The 18,471-nt window shown below is 43.0% G+C and overlaps 1 long non-coding RNA gene across 1 annotated transcript in view; it reads right to left on the bottom strand.

Moving 5' to 3' along the window:
- Positions 1-328: 328 nt before the first annotated feature.
- The window catches only part of LOC127472983 (uncharacterized), a 151,068-nt gene continuing 132,925 nt past the window's right edge, over positions 329-18,471 (bottom strand). Inside the window, exons 16-17 of the long non-coding RNA XR_007905223.1 lie at positions 1,382-1,566; positions 329-644 (exon numbers count right to left, since the gene is read on the bottom strand). This is a non-coding gene — a long non-coding RNA (uncharacterized LOC127472983). The remainder of the gene's footprint in view (positions 645-1,381; positions 1,567-18,471) is intronic.

Here is an 18,471-nt window from a genome sequence, read left to right as displayed (position 1 = left end):
GGTCAGCCCCCCGCCCCTCATAGATGGCAAAAGGGACGTCCTTGATTTTTCATGCTTAGTTTCCAATACTTCTTTTTTAAAAACCTATTCCCATCCCACAGTGGCATTTTATGCTCACAGCACACTTTAAGTACAGAGCAAGAAAAACACCAAATAATTTCTGAAAAATCAAAGGTCCTGCTGAGCTTCCCTGTCCCCCAGCGGGCTAAGCTGCACGGCCACGGGCAACCCACCTTGTGTGCCTGCAACTGGCACCACCACGGCTGCAAATACCACAGGAGACAGTGCAAACTCAAGAGCAGCGTGCTGGAAAGATGATCCTAAATCAAGGCATTACAAAGGTAAGTTCCCCGTGGTGTCTGGAGGAGGGAATCCGTTTGTGTGTATGGTACCAAATGTGCTGGGAGGATGGCAGTGATCGTGGAATTATCAGGAGCCAAAGGCCTTAAGTGGGCCTGGCTTTGGCAGTGTCATCTGTATGTCAGGGAAGTCATTTTTTCTGCTCTGTTTTCACTGGGGAGTCTTCAGCTGGGAGAGAGGGTCCAGTTGTAACCACTGCACTCAGAGATGGACAGATCTCAAAGAGAAGAGAATTCAGAGGACAGCCAAAGGCGATGCAAGGAAAAATTAAACGAGATAGATCTCTTTAGAAAGAAAGGAGGGCACAGATGAAAACAGCTTATAGTGTACAACAGACTGACCACTATCTGTACAATCAGAGCTTAATTTGCATTGAAAAGAGTTTAGATTGTATGTTAGAAAAATCTGTGATGTAGACAGAGAAAAACTTAAATTCCAAGCAAATAACCTTAAATTTCCTTTACTAGAGGTTTTTATGACCTGCCAGGCTTTACAAATCTCCCTTTTGCTTCTAGACATCTACAGGTATGAATTTGGGTTCCACACCCACAGAACAGGGTTACCTTCTACAGCATCCAGCTCTTTACATGGAAAGCACTGAGGGAAATGCAATAGGAAAAAATGTTGGGTCAAATCTCACCAGCACGTTCCCATCTAAATCACTGGCCTGAGGTACAAAGACTCCAGATAATGCCATGCTATTGCTATTGTGGTACTGAGAGGAACAACTCCTGAGCAAAAGCACAAGTAGTTATTTTTTTGCATTAAAAACTGTATGCAGGGTATAATAAGGTGGGTGTGAATGGGTCCCTTTCCAGGTCTATTTGTTAACGTGGTGCTCATGTGGTACATGTCAAAGGTGGTTGGGTTTAAGGATGATTGATAAGATTCCTGAAAATATTGTTTATAAATCCCACTGAGGTCCACTGGACTAAGACAGGCAGTGCTGGACCTACTCCTCCCCTGAGCTGGCAAGTCATGGAGCTATTTAAATCAGAACGAAGCAAATAGTAGATCTTACCATATTAGAATTCTTAAAACTTGTTTCATAAGGCATCATTCCATGTCCATCCTCAGCTCTACGAGTCCTGAAGGCACAAACAGGCACAGGCAGCAGGTGAAGAACAAAAATCCAGTGCACTTCCAGGTCTTTGGTATTTATCCTTATCTTTGACCCAAAGAAATCCAGATTACCCTTGGTCACAACTGAAATAAGTGGGTGAAAGGAAACTTGAACAAATGAAAGGAACATCGAAGAGACCATGAATGCACCTGCCTTGTACAGTGCAAATAAGTAGAACGGCAACTTTTTAAAAAAAAAAGCTATAAATCTGATAGATAATACCCTTCCAAATGTTTTTATTTCCAAGCATCTTTTATCCTGAAGGTAGAATGAAAAACTTGACTTTTTTCTCCAGCTGTTCAGTTTTAGATAATGTCACGTTAGATTTATGAATTGACCATTCTTTGCACCTCAGGCTTCTGTCTGCAGTGTGTATTAGTAATAATCCAGAACTTTTCTGTTTTGTCTAGATAAATTTGAAATAACCTCCAGCTGGAATTGGTTCTGTAGGTATTGGTCCATCATGGCTCCATCAAGAAGCACTTCAGAGAGAAGGAGCTGTTTGTAACTCTCCCTTTGAGGTCTCCTCTGTCTCCACACAAACTGAATTGTTCTTTGTTGAATGCAGGCAATTAAGGATGAGTCACATAGAAAAGAAAGATCTGACTCTGCACAGTTATTCTCTCTCTTGAAGATAATACTTGATTGATACCAGTTCTAAGCATCATTCAAAAGGGGTAAACGACAGGAAAATTAAGGTCACAGCAGTGATGTTTGTCACTGGTTTTTACTCTCTGCACAGAACTGTCGTTCAATTCATTACATGAAGTCTCTGGCTTCGTGCTCTGCCAGCAAAAGCAGAGAAGTGTGGGAATACCTGTGGATCTCCTTTGTCCTGTGCAACACACCAAAGTGAACAACCTTCAGGTAAAGAGTTTGTAATTTTTTTAAATACAAAGTACCAGAAACAAGTGATGGCAATTACCATTGGTAATTTAATAGATCTTTACTTGCTGATGTGTACAGCAGTAAAATGAATTTGGACAATTTCTGTGACTAGTCATAAGTCAACACCAAGGCCTGGGAACAGCTGCTCTGGTTTCTCATTGGTCTTGTGCAGGACACTCACACACACGGTGCTGCCAAGACCTCAGCCAAGGTCTACAGACATCCAAAAAGTTATGCTCAGTGTCACTCCTTTGAAAGAATCTGGGCTCTGACCTGGGGTGCAAATTAACTTCAGCATGCTCTCAGCAAAGTGCTGACATGGAGACATTACTTAATTCTTGTACAGCAAGGGTGACTCGTATGGATCATTTAGGACTGTCAAAACAAACTGTTCTGTGACTAAGGACTTGCTCCACATGAGCTGTGCCTGCAGGATTAAATTCTTGGGGAAGAAACCACAAGTCTCTTGCTCCTACATCTGGGGAGCAGGTCAATTTAAAATCCTCTAACACAAATATAATGTTCTTTTTCAATTTTCTGTATTAATTTTGAAATTAAGCAGTTCATTTATCTATATTTGGTCTCCATTCAGGAATAAAAACCTCCTATGCTGGCAAATCCAGTTTTATTCCAGGAGTTCTGATGCTGTTGTGAAAGCTACTGACAGAGTGTCTGAATCCAGAACACGCTGTAGGGCACGGACAGGTACAGAGCAAATCCTGGGGTCTGCACTGAGAATGAGGATCCTTTCTGAAGGGCAGAAACAGAGGGATTGAGTTGGTTTGCAGTGAGCAGCAGGAGCTGTTCTCCCCTTATGGGGAACACACAACTCTCCTGCAAACAGTTTCCAGGCAAACACAGACGAGTAAAGGCTCCTTCTGAAGTACAGACAGAATATTTTTGCTTGAAGAGCTTGCCAGACTTTAATACAAGAAAGAAGGTGCTTGGCAAAGTCACTAAAGGTGGCACATAGAACAGACTGGGAACTGGCATTTTTATGGAGTATCAGCAAAAGTTTTGGATCTAAAAACCCAAACAACTCCCTTTGGCCCAGGGCACGTTTCAGGGAATGGGGGAAAAATAAATAAGTAAATAAAAAATTTAGACCAGACTAACGGGTTGATGTGATGTTTTGGTTTTCCTCCCAAGAGATTCAGGTTGTTGATGATGCTTTGACAGTGGAGGTACCTGATCTCAAACAAGTCTCTGCATTAAATCCTCCAAACAAGAAATGGCAGTGGTTGGAAATGCCCCTCGGCACACACGTGTTCATCACACCCCCTGAGAGTCTGCAAAGGTCCCAATGCCCCTGTAGCCAGAGAGGATAGAGACATTGGCTGGAAACAATTTTACTTTGCTTACTAATTCAGATGTTCTGTTGGTTTTGATACCCTTAAGAGATCCCCTCCTACTGCATAGTTTAAATTACATCGATTAGGGACAGGGCCAGCACTTCCTAATGGACATTGCACAGATGTAATAATAGACTTCATTGTCCTGAGACAAAGTGAACATCATTTTTCTCTTGTGTGAACCTCTGAGGCCTGTACTGTTAAGGTGTCCATAAAGCACAGTTGGACAAAAATGTGAACTTTCTGCATGTTGCCTTTTAACGGAAATTTGATGTTTCATTTCTGCACAGATTCTCTTACCTATTGCTTTTTATTCTTTTTCTTTGCTTAGAGCAGTATGTTCACTGCCTTCTTCTTACAAACACACATGTATTGCCTCCCCTCAGCCATCACTCTCTAAAATACACATCCCACAGCACTTCAGCAGTTCCTCAGAGGTCACTGATATTCAGATTTCTGACCTCTGTTCAGATTAGGACACCAGTTAGTCCATTTTTTTTGTGATAGATATCTCTCATGTTTAGAGACAATTCTCTGCCAGAGACTAATGCCAAAACAGCAGTAAAATATGTTGCATGCCTATTAAGTGACTGTGCTGTTGATATATTAACAACCCCATTTTAATGTGCTCCTTTCTTGCAATAGACTCATGATTATTTAACTTGCACAAATCAGTGTTTTCCTACCATCCTTTCTGTCTCTCTTTGTGCTTTGTTAGGGACCTGCAAGTCGCTGTGTTAAATTTGTGGCTCATGGAAGCTTAGCTATTCAAATAGAGTTTCTTCAGTTTTGGAAAGACCCGTGAGATTAAGGAGAACTACAGCCTAGTTTAGCCATTTAAACCCTTTCCAAAGTTTTCTCAACAGTTTTGTTCTATTTTTAAATAGAAAATAAAAAAAAGAAAAAAAAGGAATTCCCCCATTCCTTTGCCTTGCTACACAGTGTGAGCATTACTGTACTTCTGTCCCCTTCCCCTGTAGTGGGCACAGCAACATTCTGAGATGAAAAAAGGGAAAACCAAGTGTGTCACTTCAGCCATACCTATCCACTGCTGCTAGGAACCAAAAATCCTCTGGTGAGAGAGAGAGGAGAAGTTGAGGTTCTGTCTGGCATGACATTAGAGGGATGAACAAATGGCAAACCATCCCCAAGTGCAGCTGAACAACTCTCTTAAATTCATGGTGCAGCCATTTAATCAGAAAACAGCTGGGATGGAAAATCTGATATTTCTTGGCAGTCTATGTAACATTTTCTTCTCGCTGGTGAAAAGTATGACCCTGAGGGTTTATAATTAGGCAATAATTAATCAGGCATACAAGCACCTCAGCAAATGACACAAGGCTTCAAGATCTCTGGACATTCCTTCACTTCCTTCTGCTTTATCCAAAATACACCGTGAAAATCAAACGGTTAAAGATGGAGAGGCTGCCAGGTGAGCCAAGGGAGTCCACAGCACCAGTCCACAGTAACACTGAAACAGCTGACCCAGAAGGGGAAGGTCCACACACATGCCCTGGCTTGGTAAGATTTTGCAGTTTAAAGGAGGATATGACAAGGACAATGTAGTGGGTTTCTGTGGCTGGGTTTTGGTAGCGGGGGGGCTACAAGGGTGGCTTCTGTTAGAAGGTGCCAGAAGCTTCCCCTGTCCCGTGGAGCCAACGCCAGCCGGCTCCAGGACGGAATTCCTGCTGCTGGCCAAGGCCGAGCCAGTCAGGAGTGACAGTAACACCTCTGAGATAACATATTTAAGAAAAGAAGATTGTTGTGCAGAAAAAATTCCAACCAGGGAAGAGCGGAGTGAGAACATGGGAATAACAACATAGACCCCAAGGTCAGCGCAGAAGGAGGGGCAGGAGGTGCTCCAGGCACTGGAGCTGAGGCCCTGCAGCCTGTGGGGCAGAGCAGGGTGGGGCAGCTGTGCCCCTGTGCCCATGGGGGAGCATCGGGGTGCAGAGACCCCCCTGCAGCCCCTGGGGGAGCATCGGGGTGTAGAGACCCCCCTGCAGCCCATGGAGGCTCTCACGCTGGAGCAGGTGGCTGCAGGAAGGAGGCTGTGACCCCGTGGCAGGCCCAGGATGGAGCAGGGTCCTGGCAGGGACCTGCAGCCCATGGAGAGGGAAGCCCAGGCTGGAGCAGGTTTTTCCCAGGTAGGACTCGTGGCCCCTGTGGGGGACCCACGTCAGTACAGCCCATCCATGATGGACTGACCCCATGGAGGAGTGACCCACGGGACAGCAGGTTGGGAAGAGCTGCTGCCCGAGGGGTGGACTCACACTGGAGAGGTCCATCAAGGACTGTCTCCCATGGGAGGGACCCCACGGGAGCAGGGGAAGGATTCCAACTCCTCTCCCTGAGCAGCAGCAGAAACAACAACTGACAGTAACCCCCATTCCCTGTCCCCCTGCACAGCTGGGGGGAGGAGGGAGAACATGGAAGGAAGGAATGGTGAGGATAAGGTGTTTTTAAGACTGTTTTATTTCTCATTCTTTGGCTCTTATCCTGTTAGTAATAAATTTCAGTGGGTACCTGGTATCTGGCCAGGGTCAACCCACTACACAGAGAGGTGCTCCAGGGACCAGATGCAAATGGGACATCTTTCTTCAGAAGGGAGAGCCACCTGCACAGTCTGGATCCAAACCCTTCCAGAGATCAAAAGGGCCCAGAAGTCAATATTTAGTCATAGCTCTTGGAATGAGCTACAGTTCATTGCATTGTGCTTGTGTGGGGAGATGAAGTTCCAGAGGAAAGTGGCAATAATGGCCCTGCTGTATTTATCTGTTCCAGCTCATTTTCAGTACTTTCCCAGCACCACGAAGGTAATTGTTGACACTGCTCACACCCCATCAGACTGTATGAAATAAATACTTTAAGACTGAATTAGTAAAAAACACAGCTGTCAAATCAGCTCCAGAGTACAAGAGAGACTGAAGGGATAGACCACAACTGTCATTGGAGAGAATGACAGAAGGTCAAAAAATGAAAGTTCATCTTTTGACTCAAAGGTTAAAGTTAGCCATTGCTTAGATGTCAAAATATTCAAACTGTTCAAAACCCCTTATCCTTTCTCCTTTTGCTGGCATAGCATCCCATTTAGAGCTGTAGCAGATGGAACTTGTTTGTCTTTTCTACCTTTCTACCTTTTCTTTTTTGTTTTAGTAATGTTTTCGTGTTACCTTTTACAAGAAAGAGAACGAGAATGCAGATGGCATCAAAACCTCTATGGTCTGTTGTACAGGTAATTTCCAATACTCTGCTTCCATTGCTCTGCAGTCAAAATGACCAGGCCTGATGGGAATGGGAGGGCTGGGAGCCAGAGTGGTGGCCCAGGGTTAGGCCCTTTCGAGCACCAAGTTGAGAAGAAGGCTTTGAAGAGCTTTTTTAGCAACCGCTGTTTCTAACTGTGGCTTTTGCCACCTCTCAGAAATTTTGGTGATCTTTTCTGGTGACAGGCAGGGGATTTGCTCATAATCTTGGTACTTTCTTTTAGGGGGTGAGACCAGGTAGCCTGAAATAAATGGCTCTCATTCTTGAGTCCTTATGAGATTTGAAATCACAGAAAGATGGATAATTATTTGGATTTCAGCCTTTGCAAGGAAATTATGAATTTCCATTTGCATCCCGAGAGAAGCAGCTGGGAAACAGAAGCAACAGAGATTGTGCTTGCTCTGATTACTGGGTTTTCTGGCTCCAACACAGCCTGGAAAAAGGCTCTTAAATCAGTTGGCATCCACTGAAGAAGGTTTAAGATTTCTCTACTTTTCTGGTAGTTTATCAGTGAAATATTGACAATTACAGACCTTCATCTTTGAGCTTTATGTCTGTAACTACCCATTCTTAATAGTCAACTCTAATGCTGGTGTGGTCTCACCCCTGCATTCACAGGAATGAAAAAGGGAGCACAGTGAGCTCCAACACCCCAGTTACACATTGGATGCCACTGGAAAGGCAGGAGGAGGGAGATCCCAGTGAGAGCTCTGACTACAAAAACCACTTAATGAAAAATCTGTTGGCTGAAGTTCACCTGATAAATATCATCCAGCAAAGTGCACCGAAAAACATCTGCAGAGGCAGCATCTCCTGTGAATACTGTACCTGTAGAACAGGTACCACACAGGGCACTAATACCCATCTTCTCTTTGGGGCCTCTTGCATGATCATGTCTCAAACCAGCACAGAAATATCAGCTGTTGGGATTGTCAGCTAAAGCTGAAAAGTTTGGAAATGAATCTTACTTCATCTGCAGGAGCAATTCAGCCAAAACTAAGGGGAATGGGCAAGATACTCCCTCTCAACTCATATAAACAATTAAACCACGCTATTTCCTCACTAGTGCTGCCTTGAGCAAGAAAACATGTGTGCAACACACAGAGCTTCCTAAAGACTGTATCAGAGACAACTCCTATAGAACATTTACAGAAAATGCCTTCATCTTTATCTAAGTCTAGTGGCGTACGAATGGGTTTGCTAAAACTTAGCTCATCCTTGCCAAGACAGACACAACATTCCTGGTTCCACACAGTCAAAACCAGCTCACAAGTTGCTTCCCGTTGCTGAAGTGTTATGAACTGCAGAGGCATTTGATGCCTTTGCCTGTCCCCCGAGTGAGCGTGAGCTGGCAACGAGCACACTCCCAAACAAGTGGGTGACTAATTTGACTGGTGTCAAATCTTGTTTTTACACCAAGCATTTCATTCCAACACTCACAAATGACTCCAGTGCCACTGAAACAGAACCACTCTCGTGGCAGACAGTGGCAACTAAAAACACATCGTACAACGTCTGAGGGAAAGAAAATGTTGGCAAAGATAACGTTGTCAAAACTCCATTTCTGTGAAAACTGCTCTGGCAACTTTCAAGTGTGTTTCAAGTACATGCAAGTATTTTCAATTTATGTAGTTTCAGCTACATAAAGCAGAGACAAGACCTCAAGATTCTAGTTTAAATTTCCTTCTTCACTCCTCATCCTAACAAACGACTCTTTCCTTGGAATAAACTGAATAATACTCAATTTACACTTCACCTTCTCCAATTCACTGTTAAGACCAGCTATACATAAAGCTGAGGAGGAACTAATAGTATTTTCTAAAATTTTGCTTAACTGCAGGCAGGATCCGACCCAGAGAGAGGTGGAAATAACAAGTTGTCCCTCGTTCACTGATGTGAATATCTGTGTCAGGAGTGCTGAAACAGATGTGTGCAATCACCATTTGCCATCTGAAAATTAATCAATGTATAAAGTTATTCTATAGCCTGAATCTGGAAGGAGAATGAGAAGCAAATAGTAAATTGGCTGAAAGATACATCCTTAAAGGAAAGGAGGAGGGAGTGTCAGGATAATGAAATTAAGTGTTTTGAGTTTTTATTGTCAAACACAGTTTTGCTTTGAGCTCGACATAAGAAGGATTAGGTCACTTAGGAATATAGCAACATTTATTGTGAGTTTATTGCAAAACAACTTGAGATGCCCAAGAATTCTTCAATTCTCCTATTTGATCATTCCTCCCACTGCACTCGGTAGAGTCAAGTCTGGTTATCAAGGAGCACATCTGCGGGTAATATTCAGCCAATAATTCTCTTTTTAAACAGAAAAAAACCTGCCCACAAAGCCTTTTGGACAAAATGGAAAAGAGGAATTAACACTCATTGAGGAAAAATCTTAAGATCTTTCTAGTGCACATTCTGTTGGAACGAGCAATGTTGAATAATTACATCTACTTGGTCACAAAAGAGCGTAAACAAAAACCAAACAGACTCCAGGGAATAAGATCCCTCTTTTCCACTGTGTGTGTTGGTGTTGCTTTGCACAGCTGGGAACACTTTGCAGAAGGGCTGTGACTTCTCACCCTCCACTATTGTCTTCCAGGCTGAACCACAGCCCTGTGGTGATCAGGCCTGATCAGGACACGAAACTATGGCCAAAGTGTTTCTTTGGGGAAACTGGGATCTGCTGGAGATATTGAATATAAACAACATTTTACAGCCATTCCAATGTGCCTCTTGGAACTTCGGTGTTACCCAGGTTCCCCAAGTTACCAAGAAATGCTGTTCAGAGTTGGCAGCAGCAGTGAAGAGGCACCACAGTGCCTTGTGTTCATGACACCACATGTGTCCTTGTGTTCTGATCTGCCTTACAAGAGCAGAAATACACCAACATCAGTGGAATTCTTCCTTGTTTGCACCAAGCCAAAACACGCCTCATTTTCCACGAAAAGATGTGCATAAAACCCCACTTTCTATGGTAGGATCAGCCCTGAAGTTTTGTTGATTACTTTGAAGAACTCTTACAAGTGGAAAACTCAAGTCCCCTAATGCAAAATAGGGTGCTACCAGCAGTCTTTTATCTATTTATTTGTTTACTATCCATAAAATCAAATATTTTTAACAATTTGGATGGCCCATGTGCAGGTTACAGCAGATCTCGGAGTCCTGACCATCGTAAGCAGCCTGTTCTCACACCCACCTTAAGGCTCTCCAGTGACCAAGATGTGAGAAAGGATTTAGACACGAGCCCACACGTGAGCAAACAGCAGCAATGACAGTAGCAGTCATGGAATAACAAAAATTTGTGTCTAAAAATCCAGCGAGAGAAAATTCTTTCTCAATACATTTCCTAATCAGTTCAAGACATAACTACAGACTATGAATTAACTGCTGCTGGCTAAAAAGTGTGTTTTCTGTAGCTGAAAATCCAAGAGTTTTCAATATAAATCAAGGCATAGCTACTTATTTTCAGGAGTAATTCCTATAAAGCAACATGTAAAAAATACAGAGTAGCAAGGTGACACAATAAAACAATAGAGCTACAAGAACACAGATAATAACAACAGAAACATAGATTTGGCTTAGAATAGTGAAAAAGTACACCATAAACCATCCAGCATTTAATAAGAGATGTAACTGGAATAGTTAAAAAAGAGACAAGATGATACCTTTTTAAGAGTTTAAAATTTTGTTATTAGTAGTAAACGAACTGCAAAAAACACACTTGAAATTTGGCAATTTGGAAAGGAAAAAATACTTTTCATCATATAGTATCTACCTGGTGGTTTATTGTATGATCAGAGCTTAGTTAAAAAAATTACCAGCAATCCATATGCATTTTACTGGATTTACATGAGGTTATTATTAAACTGGGCAGACTTCATTAAAAATGTAGAAGCTAAAACTCTACAAGTAACAGAATCTATTTCTCCTGCTAAATTTCTCTGCTGTTCCTCTCAGGAGTTAACTGTTTCTTATGACTAATCAAACAAAAGTAATGTGCCCTACAAATATAAACATAAACACTTACATGTAAATGTTATTTCTGAGTCTTACACAAACAAACTTATGGTATCTTGAAAATTGTTTTATTCCTTGACAAGGAATAATTTGATATGAGAACAAATCCAGACAAAATGCTCAGAAAAGGTGAAAGAGCTGCTTTAAAGGTTGAATAATGTATGACCTCAGAGACATATCTGTGATACACGCACAGAAATTTCTCTAAAAATAATGATTTAACACCTGGTAATTAAAGCAGTTAAATTAAAACGTTAAAACAGCTCTTTCTCTTCTCACCCCTTTTACTGGTGGGATTATCAGTTCTCTAATATCCTCCACCACCAATTTCCTTCTTTACGCTTGTTTTTGTTTCAGAACCTTAAGCAGAAAAACACTGAGGGCTCATGTGGGTTTTTAGGAGCTGGTTGGGCACACAGTCATGTGTGTCAACAAAATTAACAGCAACTTCTCCGTCGCACACAATGATTTGTAAAGGGTGTGTGAACACCACGGTGCTCATGGTTACACATGTGCTTCACCAAAAACAGGGATCTACAACAAAAGGACGAAGCTCTTTGTAATTCCAACCTTTGTCACAGATGGTCATGCCTATGGGAGATGTGAGGAGCAGTGTAATCCATGAGCTGAATCATCAGTTCTTTCAGTTTGCTGGAATATCCCCTTATAAATGTTTTCTTTAAGTTTGTTAAAACAAGTGAGGTCTGTGCACCCTCTTATGTCTTGTTTGATTGGTTTCTTTCCAAGTATGACATGATCCCAGTCCATATGGTTTAAATTAGGGAGTGAGGCTCTTTGCAAGGCTGTGACAAAAAAGAGTAAGTCATAACAAAACCAACCAAGTGCATGAGCATGTTCAGCAAGGCCACAGATTCCTTAATCCTACAGAGCAGAGCCCGGATCACACACAGCAATGGCTGTGCAAGCCCTTCCTCCCCATCCCAGCACCAGCCAGGACATTCCTTCACTGCCTATGATGGTGTCACCTGCCTCCCCAGCCACTGAAATTCCAATTTACACTGAAATTTGGTGAATATCTTTGATGTTGCCTCTCAGTCAGCGAAGCACCAAACAGTCTGGCAAACCCAGAGATGTTTGGGCATCTCTGGACTGTGATTACCCTTCACACCATCTCAGTTCTCATGTCTCAAGGTCTGAAGTCATTATGTTACAGATGACTTCAAGTTCACATGCACTGAAATTAAAAGAGTTACAACTTTGGCAGCCCATGGAGAGCAGCACAGAAATTAATACATCTAATGAACTGAATATTATCTCAAGACAGTAGTGATAGCAATTGCAGAATCATTTGAAAACTTGATTATAAGAAAATAAAACAGACATTCCTCCTGCTCAAGTATCCAAAGGCCCCAGCTCCCCAAACACAACAGCCATGGGCTTAATTCTCATGGAAGCCTCTGACAAATTTGAATTGTGAGGGAATGGGAATGTTCTCCAAGAGCATAACTTCTCCCAGCATAGCTTTGGGGAAAAGCAGAGATTTCTCAGCAATATCTACACTGGGATCACATTAAAAAGTATCTGAGGTAGACAGTAAATGGTGCTCAGATGAATTTGGGAGCCTTCATCATAACTGAACACAGGCTCCCAGCATTTGCACCATGGGGAGCCCCCGGGGCTCGAGTTCTGTCTCTGTACAATCTGTCGATTCCCAGGCAGCAAGGGCCTCATAAAATCAGGCCAGACTGAACAGGAGCTACAGGCTGACCAGGGGACTTGACTTCTTGGTCAGTCCCTGATAACACAAACCTTGCAGCTCTTTACTGTCCAGCCCAGCACGCTAAGATAGCTGCTCTCTTGGCTGTTCTTCCAAACCTGGCTCCTGTCCTGCCTGTGTTCTGCTCTAAGTGACAGATCAAACTTACACCAGTTTCCCTCCATGTGCTGTTCTGTCTGCTGTGCTCATTCCCTGTTTCCTGATCTCTGTGCAGCCTCTCACAGTGTGGTGCAAACCCCAATATCTGTGGTTCCTGGTGGTGGCTCTCCTTCCCCAGAGCGTGTTACTCCCAGTCTCTCACCACATATCCCATCTTTCCTTGTTTGCCTTTACAGAACATCATCAAGCATTTCCATGAGACTACTGGAACAGCAGCACCTTCTGTAGGGAATGAGCAGAACAGAGGACTGGAAGACACCATCACCAGACAACTCAGCAACTTGTCAATAGGTTCAACCACATCATAGACCCACAGTCTGGTTTTGCACTGCCAGCAAAACTACGTGTGACTTCTCTGAGAGGCCAGACACAAGCACTGGACTGGATCTTTACAGCTTGGCACTGCTGCTGCCCTCTGAGGATGAACAAGATGATGAGGTGGGAGAACAGTGCCACAGCCTCTCTTGGACTAATGGATAAAAAATGTAGGCAAACTATTTTTAGATGAAAGCATGAAAACATTCTGCTTGAATTAAACTCAGAACCAACTTGCAAAAGCAAGAACAGATGCAAAACTACTTTTAGTACAAAAATATGTTTAAAATTCTCTGAAAGGAGTTTGGAAGATGCACTTCCTTACAGACTTAGACAAAGTTTAAAAATGAATCAACAACCACCATTCTCTAACCTTCAAACACTCTTTGAGGCTGTCTGCACTCCCATGGGAGTTTTGGGAATGCTTTGTGTGGGCACAGCGATGGCATGAAGCAGCATCCATGTTAAATGAAGATAGGAACCAGACATTGGCAAACCAGAGTAAACCAGTGAAAGGGACAGTCACAACAAGAACAGTCATTTAAAAAAGCTCATCCTCCTTTTGCATCCTTTTAATAATCCTTTGTCAGCTATAATCTTTTCTTTCCATATATTTTCCTAGGCTTTATTCAGGATAAAAGTCTTAAAGCCTGAAGCTGGGCAGCAGAGCAGAGAGAGGAGGACTGGCAGGGAGTCAGTTCATGTTTTCTCCTAAAGCTTCTAGTCCAAACCAACTGGGTGGGCCAGAGATCCCCCTCCTGCCACCTGATGCCTCCAACTGAGATTCAGATTGACTTAGAGATAAAACTTTTATTTAGAGTGAAAAAGGAAGCCTACATTACACTTTGCAGAGACAAAGGCTGATAAACTGCATGGTCTGAATTTAAAGTACTTAAGAATTGTTAGGGCTATATTACTTATCCGTGGGTACTTTGTTTAAATAACGCTATTTTTTAGCTCAGAAAGTGTAACAGTGCCACTATTTCATCCTATGCAAGATGCTTTCCATGTAAATGCTTGCAGAGTTTTTTCTCAGGAGTAAAAACAATAGCAGGGTGATCATAACCAGGTTCATCTCATTAATCAAAGTTACACGAGCACCAACACCAGGTCATGCATCACCCCATCACCCCATGGCACAGTTTGATCCAGATCAGGTGTGGGCACAGGATCACATATTTCTAAAATTAGCCAGAATCCCTAGAGGTGGAATTTGTGCCAGTTTTACATGGCTCCCTGCCAGCAGCAGACCAGATCAGACCTGGCATAAAAGCACATCTGTACCATAGAGAAACCCTGAACCAGAATAAAGTCAATTGGTAGGGATTTAATCTGCCCTGATACTCCAAACACACCTCAGTGAATTCATACCGGGAGAACACTTTCTTCTTATCAGGTACTAAGAACCTCAAAGCTGGATTTACTGCATTTTTAGGCTCTGGGATTTACTGCAAAGCAGAGAGGCCAAACTGATAAACATCTATTTTGGTCTTTGGCACTAGCTGGAAACAAAGCACACAACAGGAATGGAAATGCAGCTTAGCAGAGAAAGCAGTTACCAGAAAGCTTTAATAAAGCAGAGCTTCCCACCACAAAGCACTGCTCCTCATATCCACATGATTCCTGGAAAGAGGATTCCCTCTATTAAGCCAGAGGGAATTCCACTCTATAGTAGGAGGCCAGTTATGCTTATTTTACACACTACTGAGTGTGTAAAGTTTAGTCTGAGTAAGGTAGTGTTAGCAGCAACATTGGTTGGTTGGTAAATAAAGCCGAGGCCAAAAACTCCCACCTGGGTGAGGCTGCAGTCCAATCACAGGCTGCTTTCCTTCCCTTGCCCTGGACCCTTCACTCACAAACTGCCAATGGAATAGGAGTGTCTTACACTGAAGCAACCAACATTCATTGGGAAAGGGGGAAAAATTATCCTTCTTTTTTGAACCAAAAAAATTATTTTTTTTTTTGGACAGTTGGAACTTTATCATGGAAATACTGTGAAGAGTATAGGAAGAACCATTTTGTTCTTACATTCTTCTCTGAGCATTGCCTTTGAGCCCTGGCCATGGTGTCTGACATATTGAGGTCACTCTTGTTTTCTCATTAAACATATATAGATATAAGTACATGTATATAGGCAGACACTCAGATCTCTACAGGCAGGAATCACTCAGCCACATTTTGGAGTGCTGGCTTTTTCCAGGCTCGTGCATCCCAAGGAGTTCAGTGCACAGGGAGCAGCCTCATGCAGTGAGATGGACAGAAGTGGGTTATAGGCAGCAACAACATAAAGCTCAGCTTTGGCTGGGGAGCTCATGGAAATAGCCTGCATTTTCTTCTAGTGAGTTTCAAATTAAAGTTTTGCTTTCTTTTTTCTTTGCTTAAATCTGTTTTCAATAACTATGGAGCTAAAAAGTATGAAGATAATTATAGCTGTCTGTGCAAAACAGAAATGTCAGACCTCACATTTCCCAACTGACCTTTCATCAGATGAAAATTCCCACAGCAACATTCTCCAAGCACAGACTTGGGAACTACGAAAAGCTGCAAACCAGCATTCTGTCCAATAACCTTGTTCATGTGGCAGATGCTCAGGTGGGTGTTACTGTGATTTACATAGGAGGAATGGCCTTAAGGTAATAAAAAGGTAATCAAACCTTCAAAGCTGTTCTATTAGAAAGGTTATACTGAGCAATCAGAGAATAGCCTTGCTGAGGTACTGGTGGGGAAACCTGAGTGCTGGGCCTCTCAATGCAGGAAAATGAATGATAAGAAATTCTGAGATTAAAACGAAAATGCAATGTTTTTGCAACATGGCTTATCTGGCTCCTTCCATTCATCCTGAAGTGAGGCACCAAAACCTTCTTCAAGGAGAACATCCCTAAGAAGGAACAATAGAAAAGGTTCTCAGTAATTAACACTGGGATAGGAGAGTTGGCTTGAGTCAATAAAAAAATAAGAGAAAGTCAGTCAAAATCTCTGTCGAGCTGGAATCAGCCTAGTGCTGGATATCGTAAAAATAATACTTTTTGTTCCTCAAAGTACTCCATTGGCTAGATGTGCAAATATCACATAGTTCATGCTGAAGGAACAGAGCACAGAGGAATGTATGCCAACACTTCCAATTGGCTTGGGAAGAGTTTTGGTGACTCCCAGGTTATCTCACATCTGACTACAACTCTTACTGCAGCTGCAGCTCTATCGAACCGTTTAGTTTTCCCAGGTGTGTACAGAGAACCACAGACTGGTCTGGGTTGGAAGAAACCTTAAAGATCATCTCATTCCACCCCCTGCAATGGGCATTGGCACCTTCCATTAGACCAGGTTGCTCAGAGCTCCATCCAACCTGTCCTTGAACGCTTCCAGGGATGGGGAATCCACAGCTTCTCTGGGCAGCAACAGGTTTCACTCCATTAAATGCCCCAGGCAAGAATCATTCACAGCTCTAGCCCCTTCCCCCTGGAGCACACCCAACCTCCCAGAGCAGCTCAGTGAGCTGTCAGGTGTGTCCTGCCATCCTTCCCAACCCCGTGCTGGCTCACACCACTGTGCTGGGGCTGCTGGGCAGATCCACCCCTCCCTGAACCAATCCCACCCTCCCTCCCATGGCACATCCCAAGGGAGCCGATCCCTCCCTCCCTTCCATGCCATGTCCCAAGGGAGCCGATCCCACCCTCCCTCCCATGGCACATCCCAAGGGAGCCGATCCCACCCTCCCTCCCATGCCATGTCCCAAGGGAACCGATCCCACCCTCCCTCCCATGCCATGTCCCAAGGGAACTGAGTGCTCCACACCACCCTCCCTTCCCGTACCACTCACACCCCAAGCCTGCCCAGGAGGACTGGGGAGCCCTTTACAGGAAACCCAGCACTAGTTTCAGTCCTGCAGCCATTTCAGTGTCTGTTATTCACTGCTTCTTTACGAGGGGACTGTGGCAATTCCTAAGTCACTTCTTGCTGTCCCAGATCCTCAGCTGCTCCGAAGTGCCATGACCTCCCTGCCAGAGGCAGCTGGAATGCTCTGCAGCTGAGCATTGGGCCCACTTTGTAAGGACAACGTTCCTGGCTTCCTCTAGGAATGAGCCTTCAGACACAGAAGTCTTTTTCCTGTTTATGGGGTAAGAAATGAAGGCCTGTTGGGCACCATGTGACTACAGCAGCCCAGTCTGAAGGTCTACAGGCTTCCCCCACCTCCTCCTTCCCCCTCAAACCCGACTTGTCCTGCAGTCCCCATTCAGCTTTAACACAGCCAGGCCCTGACAGGCTCCATCAACACAGACCTTACAATTCCAGCAACAAATGTAGGTGAGTTTGACACTTTCACACATGGTGACATGTTTTTCATGCTCCTAATTTTTGCATTAAAAAGAGTATACATAAAGTGAATGTGTATTTTTCCACCTGTAGAGTGGAAAAGGGAGATGCTGCTCTGAAAAAAAAGATTAGCATCTCTTTTAGGGAGGTGTTTGGCTTTCATTGGTTCTGACAGAAAGGTTTTTCATGAATTTGTCTGAAGTAATTAAAAGACAAGATCTATTAAAAAAAGAAAAGGCACCAGATCTAACCAGAAGTGGGTCAGGTTAGATAAAGTAAGAAAAAATAAAATAAGAAAGTTAATTCCTCTCTCTTGCTTTTTCTAAAGGCAAGAATGTGTTCCAAGTGGGTTTTTTTATTCATTTTAGATTTTGCACAAACTTGTCCAATCATTCCATTTCTAAAGGCAGCAAATCACATTTTAATTATTATTTCTTACTCTTCTTCTGTATTTCCACAGTGTCTAAAAGGTATTGTAATATCATTTATAAAGTCTTTTCACACAACAAAGCAGGAAGGTAAAGTGGGGTGTGTATTGGTTTGAAAGAAGAAATATTAAAATATTAATTCATCATTATCAACTTTACCCACCACACTCTCAAAATGCCATTAACACTTTGTAACACTCCCCCAGCCCCTTTTCAGGTAAATCACTGGCCTAGGAAGATTCTGAGCCCAGACTGTAAAATCCAGACTTCAAGTGAAGTCAGTGCAGCTGCACTCTGTATCCACATCTTTCTCCCTGATTTTGATTAATCGTGTTCCTGAAGGTAACCCACTGAAATCAGAGGCAGACTGGCCTGAAAATAACAAAACCAAAATGTAGCATTTATTCTTCACTTAGGAATCAAACTTTCCCCTCCCAATTTCTTACAGAGCAATGTAATTTCCAACGAAAAAAAAAAAAATCATTTTTCAAACATGGCTTTCAACAAAGTGTTGAG

The sequence above is a fragment of the Manacus candei genome, unplaced genomic scaffold, assembly GCF_025592945.1.
Source record: "Manacus candei isolate 608988 ecotype Guabito, Panama unplaced genomic scaffold, ASM2559294v1 h1tg000003l, whole genome shotgun sequence".
NCBI lineage: Eukaryota > Metazoa > Chordata > Aves > Passeriformes > Pipridae > Manacus > Manacus candei.
The sequence above is the reverse complement of the archived record's forward strand: the minus strand, read 5'-3'. Positions and strand labels throughout refer to the sequence as shown.